General features: G+C 45.6%; 1 long non-coding RNA gene across 1 annotated transcript in view; it reads right to left on the bottom strand.

The window, feature by feature from the left end:
- Nucleotides 1-313: 313 nt before the first annotated feature.
- Nucleotides 314-14,080, bottom strand: part of LOC310706738 — a 335,070-nt gene continuing 321,303 nt past the window's right edge. The window contains exon 3 of the long non-coding RNA XR_014526132.1: nt 314-394. This is a non-coding gene — a long non-coding RNA (uncharacterized lncRNA). The remainder of the gene's footprint in view (nt 395-14,080) is intronic.

Genomic DNA, 14,080 nt, shown 5'->3' with positions numbered 1-14,080 from the left:
TTATTTCTCTGTCTCCACCATACGCGAGTGGAACATCAGTCTTTCCTCACAAGAGTGGAATGAAGGGGGGAGGGCAATAAACCAAAGCTTAGTCCAGACAAGACGAGACAGGGTTGCACACTCCCTGAACACATGGCTTCCCATCTTGTGAGGGCTCCTTGGTCCACCTTTCCTAGAAAAGGATCTAGGAGTCTTGGTTGACCACAAACTTGACATGAACCAACAGTGTGATGTGGCAGCTAAAAAAGCCAATGCAATTCTGGGCTGCATCAATAGGAGTATAGCATCTAGATCAAGGGAAGTAATGGTGCCACTGTATTCTGCTCTGGTCAGACCTCACCTGGAGTACTGTGTCCAGTTCTGGGCACCACAGTTCAAGAAGGACACTGACAAACTGGAACGTGTCCAGAGGAGGGCAACCAAAATGGTCAAAGGCCTGGAAACGATGCCTTATGAGGAACGGCTAAGGGAGCTGGGCATGTTTAGCCTGGAGAAGAGGAGGTTAAGGGGTGACATGATAGCCATGTTCAAATATATAAAAGGATGTCACATAGAGGAGGGAGAAAGGTTGTTTTCTGCTGCTCCAGAGAAGCGGACACGGAGCAATGGATCCAAACTACAAGAAAGAAGATTCCACCTAAACATTAGGAAGAACTTCCTGACAGTAAGAGCTGTTCGACAGTGGAATTTGCTGCCAAGGAGTGTGGTGGAGTCTCCTACTTTGGAGGTCTTTAAGCAGAGGCTTGACAACCATATGTCAGGAGTGCTCTGATGGTGTTTCCTGCTTGGCAGGGGGTTGGACTCGATGGCCCTTGTGGTCTCTTCCAACTCTATGATTCTATGATTCTATTAGAATCACAACTTTAGTTGGAATGCCAACTGTGACTCTTCCTGGACAGAGATACTGTGGCCTCAATTATCCATGCTCTGGTAATCTTTAGGTTATACTTCCGTAATGTTCTGTACACAGGGTTACTTTTTAAGACCCTTCAGAAAGGATAGCTAGTGCAGACTGCAGCTACTGGGTTCCTGCTCGGGGCTGGGTGTTGTGGCCATCTTGGACCTGTGTGCTGTGCCAATTGCATGGGTACCCAGTCTGCTTCGAGGCCCATATTGAAGTGCTATTTTTGCTTTTTAAAAGTCTTCCACAGCTCAAGACAAAGGTAGCTGAAGTATCCCATCCCTCCATTTGTAGCAACCCATGCATATGGGTAAAAGGTAAAGGACCTCTGGCGGTTAAGTCCAGTCAAAGATGACTATGGGGTTGGGGCGCTCATCTCGCTTCAGGCCGAGGGAGCTGGTGTTTGTCTGCAGACAGCTGTCTGGGTCAAGTGGCCAGCAGGACTAAACCGCTTCTGGCACAACAGAACACTGTGACAGAAACCAGAGCGCATGGAAACGCCGTTTACCTTCCCACCACAGCGGTACCTATTTATCTACTTGCACTGGCATGCTTTCGAAGTACTAGGTTGGCAGGAGCTGGGACAGAGCAATGGGAGCTCACTCTGTCGTGGGGATTCAAACCTCCGACCTTCCGATTGGCAAGCCCAAGAGGCTCAGTGGTTTAGACCACAGCGCCACCCGCGTCCCTCCATGCATATGGAAGGAGTTCTTAAATGGAGTACTTCCTGCCACTATCCCTGCCGACTTTCGAAGAGAGAGAAGGGGGACCTTCTCAGAGATTCACCCAGGCACATGCCTTTGAGAAAATATGCATAGCTTTCAGATGCAATTTTAATCCTGCTAATTGTTTTATGCTGCTTTTATAATTATGTGACTTTTAGCTTATTCAATTAATTTGTTTTTATATTTTATATTAATTATTTTTTATATATTTTGCTTGGTTTATTCTTATTATTTATTCCTATAAACCACCCTGGAAATGTGAATGAAGGGCAGTCGACAAATATAATAAAGTAAACAATGGCATCATAACATAATGTCAATGCAGAATTCTATACAGTGTATTTGGTCATTCTGTTAACTTCATACACACACACACACACACACACACAGTGGTACCTCGGGTTACATACGCTTCAGGTTACATACGCTTCAGGTTACAGACTCCGCTAACCCAGAAATAGTGCTTCAGGTTAAGAACTTTGCTTCAGGATGAGAACAGAAATCGTGCTCTGGTGGCGCGGCAGCAGCAGGAGGCTCCATTAGCTAAAGTGGTGCTTCAGGTTAAGAACAGTTTCAGGTTAAGAACAGACGTCCGGAACGAATTAAGTACTTAACCTGAGGTACCACTGTGTGTGTGTGTATGTATGTATATATATATATATATATATATATATATATATATATATATATTTGCTTTCGTATATATATATATATCCTGCTGTTCCTCCATGGAGCTCATGGCAGTGTATACAATTACTCCTTTTCTAATCCTCACAACAACCCTGTGAGGTAGAATGGGGTTGGACTAGATGACCCTCATGGTCCCTTCCAACTCTACAATTCTCTGATTCTATTATTCCAAGTAGCAACTGGCCCAAAGTCATCCACTAAGCTTCATGGCAGAGTCAGGGGTTTAAATGTAGGTCCAACTATTGCTCTTATAGTTAAGAAAGGTATTGCCATGTTCCATGCCTCTACAAATATCTAGTAGGAGAACCATGGCCACGGTCAATATAGTGCCTCATATATGGAATCAAAGAATTGGCAGGAACCTCTATCAGTGCAGGAAACCCACTATCACCATCCCTGATAGGCAGTCAGAAAGCTGCTTTTAAAGAAACCACTAATGAGGGAAAGTCCATGACTTTCTCAGGCTGTCAGACACTTGGTAGCATCCAGAAAGTTGTCCTAATGCTTAGTGAAAATTCCCTGTTTTGTAATCTGAACCAGCTTGTCTAGGTCCTACCCACTGGAGATAAAAGCTTTTATTGGTGGGATGCCCATGGATCCTGGCCCGGAATGCGGGCGCTTGCATGCTAGGTGGGGGCAGGGTGCGTCACACGACGTGATGTGACGCTTCATGTGATGCGCCCTTGCAACGTGGGGGGCAAGTCAACACCCTTGTTCACAACAGTATCATCTAGAACAGATTTTACAAGCATGCCAACAAGAATATTGATGGGGACTTGGTTGAAAGCTTTGCTGAAATCAAGATATACTACACTGACAGCGTTCCCTTGATCTACCAAGGAAGCACTTCTGTGACAGAGAGAGAAAATCTGGCATGACTAGTTTCTGAGAAACCGGTGCTGTCCCTTTGTAATCACGTTATTTTTAAAGACTGCTCATTTATTCTAGAACTTTTCCAAATACAGTGGTGCCCCGCAAGACGAATGCCTCGCAAGACGGAAAACCCACTAGACGAAAGGGTTTTCCGTTTTTCAATGCGCTTGCAGGACGAATTTCCCTATGGGCCTGCTTCGCAAGACGAAAATGTCTTGTGAGTCTTGAGATTTTCTCTCTCTCCCCCCCTTTTTCTAAGCCGCTAAGCCTTTAATAGCCTTTTAGCAGCTAAGCCGCTAAGCCTTTAATAGCCGCTAAACCGCTAATAGCGCTAATCCGCTAAGCCGCTAATAGGGTTGCTTCGCAAGACGAAAAAACCGCTAGACGAAGATACTCGCGGAACGGATTAATTTCGTCTTGCAAGGCACCACTGTATTCCCTTATTTACCCCCTTTGGAAAATGGGAAAATTGCCTGCCTCCAGACTTTTGACACTTCATTGGTGCAATAATTAAAAAAAATAATAGACTACAGGTGGGGAATCACTTTTGTCCAGCAAGCTGGATCAAGAATTGGTCACTCCTCCAAACGTCTGCCCAGCTGTTATCAACCACTCAGCAGTGGATTAGAGCAGGCATCCCCAAACTTGGGGGACGTGGGTGGCGCTGTGGGTTAAACCACAGAGCCTAAGACTTGCCGATCAGAAGGTCGGTGGTTCGAATCCCCGCGATGGGGTGAGCTCCTGTTGCTCGGTCCCTGCTCCTGCCCACCTAGCAGTTCAAAAGCATGTCAAAGTGCAAGTAGATAAATAGGTACCGCTCCAGCGGGAAGGTAAACGGCTTTTCCGTGCGCTGCTCTGGTTCACCAGAAGTGGCTTAGTCATGCTGGCCACATGACCCGGAAGCTGTACGCCGGCTCCCTTGGCCAATAAAGCGAGATGAGCGCCACAACCCCAGAGTCGGCCAAGACTGGACCTAATGGTCAGGAGTCCCTTTACCTTACCCCAAACTCGGCCCTCCAGGTGTTTTGGGACTACAACTCCCATGATCCCTAGCTAGCAGGACCAGTGGTCAGGGATGATGGGAGTTGTAGTCCCAAAACATCTGGAGGGCCGAAGGTTGGGGATGCTTGCATTAGAGAGAAACAAGACATTGTACTCCTGATTTTTCTTTGACAGAAGAACCTGCAGTTAGCACTGTCTAAATTCAGAATGCAAACCCCACTGCGGAACCAATCCCAGTGAGGAATGCATTTGGCTCCAAATTTAAACAGTGCCAGTTGCAAACCCCACTGCCAAAGGAACAATTGGAAGCCTGTGGGCCAGTGTGCCTCTGACTGTTTCTTGGCAGCAGGCTTGTATCTAAAGATAAAGGTAAAGAGACCCCTGACCATTAGGTCCAGTCGTGACCGACTCTGGGGTTACAGTGCTCATCTCGCTTTACTGGCCGAGGGACCTGCCGTACAGCTTCCGGGTCATGTGGCCAGCATGACTAAGCCGCTTCTGGAGAACCAGAGCAGCGCACAGAAACGCCGTTTGCCTTCCCGCCAGAGCAGTACCTATTTATCTACTTGCACTTTGACGTGCGTATCTGGTGCTGTTTAAATTCAGTGCCTAATGCAATCCTCGCTGCTTTGGGCAAGGAATATGTGCCCAGCCTATTTTAAGGTGCATGCGGAGAAATGGGGAAATAAGGGGCGATCAAGCTTCTGACATGGATAGTATTATATGGACTACTGCAATGCGCTCTATGTGGGACTACCTTTGAAGGTGACCCGGAAATCACAACTAATCCAGAATGTGGCTGCTAGACTGGTGACTGGGAGTGGCCGCCGAGACCACATAACACCGGTCCCGAGAGACCTACATTGGCTCCCAGTACATTTCTGAGCACAATTCAAAATGTTGGTGCTGACCTTTGAAGCCCTAAACAGCCTCAGTCCAGTATAGCTGAAGGAGCATCTCCACCCCCTTCGTCCAGCCCAGACACTGAGGTCCAGCTCCAAGGGCCTTCTGGCTGTTCTCTCACTGCGAGAAGTGAGGTTACAGGGAGCCAGACAGAGGGCCTTCTTGGTGGTGGTGCCCTCCATGTGGAACACCCTCCCATCAGATGTCAAAGAAATAAACAGCTATCTGGCTTTTAGAAGACATCTGAAGGCAGCCCTGTTTAGGGAAGCTTTTAATATTTGATGAATTATTGTATTTTAATATTTTGCTGGAATCCGCCCAGAGTAGCCAGATGGGCATACGGTAAATACATTATTATTATTATTATTAGTAGTAGTAGTAGTAGTAGTAGTAGTAGTAGTAGTAGTATTAGATTGCATATATGTGGCTTTCTGAGGGAGGGAGAAGGTTAAAGAGGGGGCAAGGGAGAAGTTTTTAAGCTCTTAAAGGACTGTTGTAAATAAAAAGGTAGTTGTGACCAAGTGCCACTCAAATTGGTTGTACTCTAATGCATTGCAAAGCTGTTATTTTGTGTTTAGAGAGCCAGAAATGTTAAGTGTCCACATAGAAAATCAAAGTAAGTCAGTCCTGTCCTAAGAGGGAGCATGAAGTTTTGCACTGACCACCAGCGTCTCTCTGGGAAAAGGTCACCAAAAGATAAGGCAAAGTAGGAACTCAGCAAAGTCATACTCAGAGTAAACCCATTTAAATCAACAGGCTTACCTTACCCACGGCCCATTAATTTCAGTGGGTCTGCTCCAAGTAAGACTTCATTGGAGTCAACCCTCTGTTGGAACGAGCAAAGCAAGAAAAAAATCTAGCTATTTACACAGCATCTGGTAGATGAAGGGAACGCAGTGGATGTAGCCTACCTTGATTTCAGTAAGGCATTTGACAAGGTGCCCCATGATATTCTTGTAAAGAAGCTGGTAAAATGCGTTCTTGACTATGCTACCACTCAGTGGATTTGTAACTGGCTGACTGACCGAACTCAAAGGGTGCTCATCAATGGTTCCTCTTCATCCTGGAGAAGAGTGACTAGTGGGGTGCCACAGGGTTCTGTCTTGGGCCCGGTCTTATTCAACATCTTTATCAACGACTTGGATGATGGACTCAAGGGCATCCTGATCAAATTTGCAGATGACACCAAACTGGGAGGGGTGGCTAACACCCCAGAGGACAGGATCACACTTCAAAATGACCTTGACAGATTAGAAAACTGGGCCAAAACTTACAAGATGAACTTTAACAGGGAGAAATGTAAAGCATTGCACTTGGGCAAAAAAAATGAGAGGCACAAATACAAGATGGGTGACACCTGGTTTGAGAGCAGTACATGTGAAAAGGATTTAGGAGTCTTGGTTGACCACAAACTTGACATGAGCCAACAGTGTGACGCGGCAGCTAAAAAAGCCAATGCAATTCTGGGCTGCATCAATAGGAGTATAGCATCTAGATCAAGGAAAGTAATAGTGCCACTGTATTCTGCTCTGGTCAGACCTCACCTGGAGTACTGTGTCCAGTTCTGGGCACCACAATTCAAGAAGGACACTGACAAACTGGAACGTGTCCAGAGGAGGGCAACCAAAATGGTCAAAGGCCTGGAAACGATGCCTTATGAGGAACGGCTAAGGGAGCTGGGCATGTTTAGCCTGGAGAAGAGGAGGTTAAGGGGTGATATGATAGCCATGTTCAAATATATAAAAGAATGTCATATAGAGGAGGGAGAAAGGTTGTTTTCTGCTGCTCCAGAGAAGCGGACACGGAGCAATGGATCCAAACTACAAGAAAGAAGATTCCACCTAAACATTAGGAAGAACTTCCTGACAGTAAGAGCTGTTTGACAGTGGAATTTGCTGCCAAGGAGTGTGGTGGAGTCTCCTTTTTTGGAGGTCTTTAAGCAGAGGCTTGACAACCATATGTCAGGAGTGCTCTGATGGTGTTTCCTGCTTGGCAGGGGGTTGGACTTGATGGCCCTTGTGGTCTATTCCAACTCTATGATTCTATGATTCTATCTTAACAAGCAGAGACATCACCTTGCCAACAAAGGTCTGTATAGTTAAAGCTATGGTTTTCCCAGTAGTGATGTATGGAAGTGAGAGCTGGACCATAAAGAAGGCTGATCACTGAAGAATTGATGCTTTTGAATTATGATGCTGGAGGAGACTCTTGAGAGTCCCATGGACTGCAAGAAGATCAAACCTATCCATTCTTAAGGAAATCAGCCCTTAGTGCTCACTGGAAGAACAGATCCTGAAGCTGAGACTCCAATACTTTGGCCACCTCATGAGAAGAGAAGACTCCCTGGAAAAGACCCTGATGTTGGGAAAGATGTTGGGAAACAAGGAGAAGGGGATGACAGAGGACGAGATGGTTGGACAGTGTTCTTGAAGCTACCAGCATGAGTCTGACCAAACTGCGGGAGGCAGTGGAAGACAGGGTTACGAAGAGTCGGACACCACTAAATGACTAAACAACAACAATTTACACCATTGCTACCCAAATCGTTTCTTGGAGATGATACACACTGGCTGGTTCTGTAAGAGTTTGGAGGACAGAAGAAGTTCTGCAGGGGCAGCTCAGTGTGGGTAATCTGCATTGGTTAAAGGTGGTTTTCTGGTCTTTAGCTGGACAATTATCCATGTGGCAATTAAATAAATCACGGGTCCAATCAGTCAGGAGACATCTTGTGGCAACAAAGGTGTGACTTCATGATGGCAACCTAATCTTTCCCCATCTTCAGCATCCGCTGAAATCTGAGGCCTCCTCCCTGCGCTGTCCCTTTAACGGCCATCTGCTTATCAAGGTATCTAAAGAAAACAGGAGTGCAAGTCACTTAACACAGATGGAAGGAGACTTTCCCAGCTCAGCTAGGGAGGAGCTGAACGGGCAGGAGGGACTGAGGTGAAACCCAACATCAAAGACGGAAAAGGGGTTGTCAGCACATTTAACTTCACAGAAACTCTCCTCCTAATAAAAAATGAGTGACCTCGTTACTGCAGACACTAACAGTTCCCAGGGGAAACCCTTCAAGGCTGCAGACGGCACTTTTAATATTCTCTCTGCAAACAAATGAGGAAACCTTGGAATTATGTCATTGTTGTTCTTGTTAACAGTGTTGGGTTCTGGTGAGGGGGTGGGAGAAAGGAGGGAGAATTTGTGCAAAATGAATTTAGCTTTTGGTTGACGTGTGTGTGTGTGTGTTAAATCTTCCCTGGCCAAACATCCTATCCAAGACTGAGATCCAGAGAATCAGAGAATTGTAGAAGGGACCCGAGTGTCTTCTGTTCCAACCCCCAGCAGTGCAGGGATCTCAGCTAAAGCACCCATGATAGATGGCCATCCAACATCTGCTTCAAAATCTCCAAGGAAGGAGAGTCTACAACCTCCTGAAGGCATCCATTCTGTTGTTGAACAGCTCTTACTATCAGAAAGTTATTCCTGGTGTTTCGTCAAAGTCTCCTTTCTTGTAAGCTGAAGTCTCTGGTTCGAGTTCTGTCCTCCAGAGCAGGAGAAAACAAGCTTGCTCCCTCTTCCAGCCCTTGAGATATTTGTTTGTTTGCACAAACAATAAAAAGTTTCAAAGTTTAAACATAAGAAGAACTTCAAGAATAAAAACATACAAGAACAAAACGTATAAAAAATACACAATAAAAAACAATTAGCAAAAGAAAAGAAGAAAAGAAGGAAGAAAAGAAAGGGAAAAAAGAACAACCAAAAAGCGAAACAGAAAATAGATTAATAGATTAATATTTTCATCTCTTATACTTCATTCGCTAGTTTCTTGACCTCCTCGCACCTCCCATTTTGTATTCCAGTTCAGATATTAAATTCAGCAAATCCTTACCCTCTAGCATTTATCCTTTATCAATCCCCATTTACATTTTCTTTAAAATCTTTTTACCAATACCACTTCTTTTCAATCAGACATCATTTTAACATTCCTTAATTTTACAGTGCTTCTGCAAGTAGTCTTTAAATTTCTTCCAGTCTTCCTCCACCGACTCTTCTCCCTGGCCACGAATTCTGCCAGTCATTTCTGCCAATTCCATGTAGTCCATCACTTTCATCTGCCATTCTTCCAGTGTGGGTAGCTCCTGGGTCTTCCAATACTTCGCGATGAGTAGTCTTGCTGCTGTTGTTGCATACATAAAGAAAGTTCTTGAGATATTTGAACAGTGCCAGATTTACGTATAAGCTAAACAAGCTATAGCTTAGGGCCCCACTCTCTTGAGGGCCCCCAAAAGATTTAAAGGAAAAAAACCTGGATGTACATTTCCAAAATATAAGATAAAAAACAAATAAAATAAAACCTACACACAGCAACAGTGTTTTGTGTTGTGTAGGCTCCTATGATGCAAGTAAAATACTAATACTACTAATAATTATTATTAATAATAATTTATTACTTATACCCCGCCCATCTGGCTAGGTTTCCCCAGCCACTCTGGGGCCCCGCCTGCTAGCCTGCTCCTTAAAATATCACTGGTTTTCTCATTTCTATATATAGGGTGCCCTCCCATCAGATGTCAAAGAGATAAACAACTACCTGACATTCAAAAGACATCTTAAGACAGCCATGTTCAGGGAAGTTTTTAATGTATGACATATTAGTGTATTTTTGGTATTTGTGGAAGCCGCCCAGAGTGGCTGGGGAAACCCAGCCAGATGGGCGGGGTACAAATAAATTATTATTATTATTATTATTATTATTATTATTATTATTATTATTATTACATTCTGCATGGACTGGTTGCATGGCAACATGTGCAAATGGCTTTAGATACCCATTAGGTCCATAAATCACCAATCACCATATAGCATTTATTCAACACAAAAAACAGTGACAATTTGTTGTTGACAAAGGACGGCTGGACATATAAAGGGGCCCCATTCCCGTCAGTAGCTTAGGGCTTCATCAAACCTAAATCCGGCCCTGTATTTGAAGATGGCTATAATCTCTCCCCTCAGTCTCCTCTTCTACAGGCTAAACATAACCAGCTCCTTCAACCTTTCCTCATAAGACTTGGTTTCCAGACCCTTGATTGTCTTAGTTGCCCTCCTCTGCCCACGATTGCTCACAGCTTCTTTTGGACCTCCAAAAGAACCTGTGAGCAATCGTGGTTCCCCCCCCTTGCACCCCTCCAGGGCACCTATGACCACACCCAAATTTAGGGACTGGCAGCCAAGCAAACCATCTGGGGCTTGGGGTCTTCAGGGTATGTGAGCATGCCTGTCATGGTCCCACCAAGCTATTCAATCATCGGCTGACACAAATAGTCCAAACAATTCATCTTCACTTTAAAGTTGGCAACACTTACATGGTGGGGGGTTGTGTTAACATTTGCTTTTCAAGTTTTGTTTGTTTTACATTCCTGGGGAAAATTTACAACGCTGGAAGGGAAGTAGGGGTTACAGAAAACACTCCTGACCTGGGGTGCCATTTGGTTGAGGGCTGGCCCTGCCAGGGCCCACGACAGCAGAATAAGAGCCAAAGGTTTAGTAGGTGAAGCTTTTCTCATCCATTGAAAGGCACACAGCTCTTAAAGGCACTGGAGCGCTGCCGGAGGAAAGGTTGGCAACCACAAGACCTGTCAGCTGTGCCTGCCCCATCCATGATGTTGCTTCCATGTGGAAGGATGTGAGAAGAGGGTCTTCAGGACACCACAAAGAAGGGATAGCTTGATCTGAGAGTCACTGTCCCAACTCCAGTTCAGACGTCTGAGGCCTCAGCCCCAGCTCAGCGGCTCTACCCTGGGGGTTTGTATCTGAGGAGAAAATGCCAGTGAAAACAATCAAGTTTGAGGTGAAGCCTCTCTCCCCTTCCCATAGAGACATTGCAGCAAGCAAAGTGGATAATATCAAGACGATTCTGTCCCAGGGAGGAATTTCTGCTTTGGCACAGTAAAGAGACTTTCACTGCCAGCTTTTTAAAGACTGTTACTGTTATGTACTGAAGTTCTCACCCTGGGACAGCAGGGGGATACTGTAGATAGTTATGCAAATAAGGGATCGAAAGTGACGTTCAGTGATTGGATAGTTTTAGAAAGTTGTTACAGTAACGTTGTACTGGAGCTCTATATAAGCAGGCTGACTGAACCCTTCAGTTCAGTTCTGTCCTGGCCTGTGAATAAACAAGAGCTGTTGGAAGAATCGCTGTGTCGTCTGATATGTTCACCCACAACTTAACTGTTGCTTCATGTATTTCCAGAGCCGGCCCTACCATTAAGGAGAATGAGGCAAGCGCCTCAGGCGACAAATGTTAGTAGGTGGCAGTGCTGGTATCCTTTGCCTCTGCTAGGCCAGTCCTCTGCCCCTTGAACCAGTCTGCTGCCTTATTACTTACTTATTTTATTAATTTTTGTGCTGCCCTTCATCCACACCATAGTAACAAACAAAAACAACAACCTGCCCTCACCAACCCCCCCCCCCCACATTAGGTCCAGCAGAGGTCTCATCCCGTTTCTGGTGTTGAAATAAGGATCATCTGCCAGTCAAGTTGGCTTCTGTACATGGAACGAGGGAAGGGAGCCACCTCATCCTTTACCTCAGGCGGCAAAAAGTCTTGGGCCAGCAAGAGAATGCTTTTATAGTTACGGAGCTTCACAAGTCTCTCTCTCACCTTAACCAGGCCAAGGGAGGTGCTACCAATCCCGCTTTCAGAATGAGAAAATGGAGACTTTGAGGCAGTTATCTGTCAATATGCACCCACAGAGTGGTGATCTGAACCTGTATTTTCCCTGAATACTAACCCTAATACTAGACTGGTGGTGTAATGGGAATTGTAGTTGCTTGTGTGTAAGTCATCGACTTCTCTAAACTGCTTGTTTGTTTAAACCTTTCCCTAACTGAAGCGCACTCCTGTGCGTCTGCTTCAGTCGCTGGCAGAATCCGTTAGTGGGTGTTTCCTAAACCTTTTCCAACATAAGAATTCCTTGACAGCCAGTCTCCGCCTAGCCTCTCTGCGCGGAAGCCTTCTGCGCAGAGTAGGCGTGCCCAGTGGTGGTCCGGCACTCTCCCTGCTGATCTCACTGGAAGAGTCCCTGAGCCTTCCCTCCAAAGTGCTCTCATTCCCTCCTTCCTTCTTGGTGTAACCTTGATTCCCTTCCCCCTCGGAAACTCTCTCTCTCTCCTTGCTGGTTCCCTCTCCTGCACTATCGGGGCGACTTCTCTCTCTGCTGGTCTCCGATGTCAGTTCCATGACAGGTGGACTCTGTGATACGGCTGTCTCCCAAACCAGGGAGTCAGAAGTACTCTTCGGCTGCACTTCAACCATTCTGCAAAAGGCTCAGAAGCAACATTCCCACGATCATTCCCTGTAATATACTTTCCACACGTAATAGGAACAGGTACAATAAATGGGTTGTTAGGTAGGTACCCTTTTTTTTCTTCTTCTTTCTTTTTTTATTGACTTAAGAAAATTATACAGACAGCAAAACGAGGAAGTCTAAGTTAACATTGCCTTCTACCGATAAGGAATAATAATAACTATGACAATAATGAAAATACTAAAAATACATTTACTTCCCCTTTTGAACTTCTATTCTGGTTACAATATATTACTGTTCTATAAGAATCTATAAAGAAGTCTGATCGCCGAAGAATTGATGCTTTTGAATTATGGTGCTGGAGGAGACTCTTGAGAGTCCCATGGACTGCAAGAAGATCAAACCTCTCCATTCTGAAGGAAATCAGCCCTGAGTGCTCACTGGAAGGATAGATCCTGAAGCTGAGGCTCCAATACTTTGGCCACCTCATGAGAAGAGAAGACTCCCTGGAAAAGACCCTGATGTTGGGAAAGATGGAGGGCACAAGGAGAAGGGGATGACAGAGGACGAGATGGTTGGACAGTGTTCTCGAAGCTACCAGCATGAGTTTGACCAAACTTGTGGGAGGCAGTGGAAGACAGGAGTGCCTGGCATGCTCTGGTCCATGGGGTCACGAAGAGTCAGACATGACTAAACGACTAAACAACAAGAATCTATTATATCCTTTGCTGTCCCATATATTATTTTATTTCCCAAATTCAACCTAACCCTCCCCTCCTCCCCACTGCTTCCCTTCACCTGTGTGAGATCTTCCCAACATAATATTTTTTCTAGGTAGGTACCCTTTCTTGGGCAGGATGGTACCCTCAACTGCATGAAGTGGGCCGTGAAGAGCCCATTTTACGGCAGCAAGAAATGTGTACAAAATGGCATTGGCACATTTGAGAGCTTCGAACAAACGAGCAACAGAACACAGGGGACAATCGCTTCCTTACTAAGCCTCCCGGGTATCTGGGGAGAAGAGGATTGCTAAGATACTGCCACATCCCTGGCTGAATTACGGTTTTGGCTACTTCATCTCTTTCCTCCTTACGTTGCTAAGACCGTCCTCTGGCCCCTCCCCTTGAACTCCCCTGCTTGTAGGATTCTTGATAGTTCCCAGTCCTTTTATAATGAGCACTGCAGAATTACAGCTAATTAGGGATGTAAATGATGCTGGGGAGAGGGAAGGGAGGGCGACGCGACTAGCTGTGTGCAACTCTGCAGTAAAATGTTTTCGGCATCAGCAGAAAAGTTATCACAGGAGTTATCACAGGAGACAATGTCAACTTCAGAGGAGTTTGGGCTGCAGGAGAGGACTCTCAGAGCCGGCGTACGTGGCAGGTGCTTTCCTTTAAAATCTGCTTTATCAACGGACACCTTCAAAAGTCCGTGGGACTCGTTATTGAGTATGGAAGGTTGCAGATCATGGAGGAAGGAGGCAGCAAAGATGCGAGGCAGGGGCAAGGAGAGAGATGAACCACAAGAAGCACAGCTTCTTCTGTTACAGGTGCAAAGGCAACCATCTCCCCCCTTTTATAAAGGATAGTCCACATTACGCGTTGTATCCAGTGTCCCTAGATGCATGGCTTTGTGCTCCAGCGGGAGAGAGAAAGGGCCAGCTCTAACATGAGGCAGAG

Source organism: Podarcis liolepis (assembly GCF_965112155.1).
Source record: "Podarcis liolepis genome assembly, chromosome: 5".
Classification (NCBI taxonomy): Eukaryota; Metazoa; Chordata; class Lepidosauria; order Squamata; family Lacertidae; genus Podarcis; species Podarcis liolepis.
This window is presented reverse-complemented; position numbering and strand designations above follow the sequence as displayed.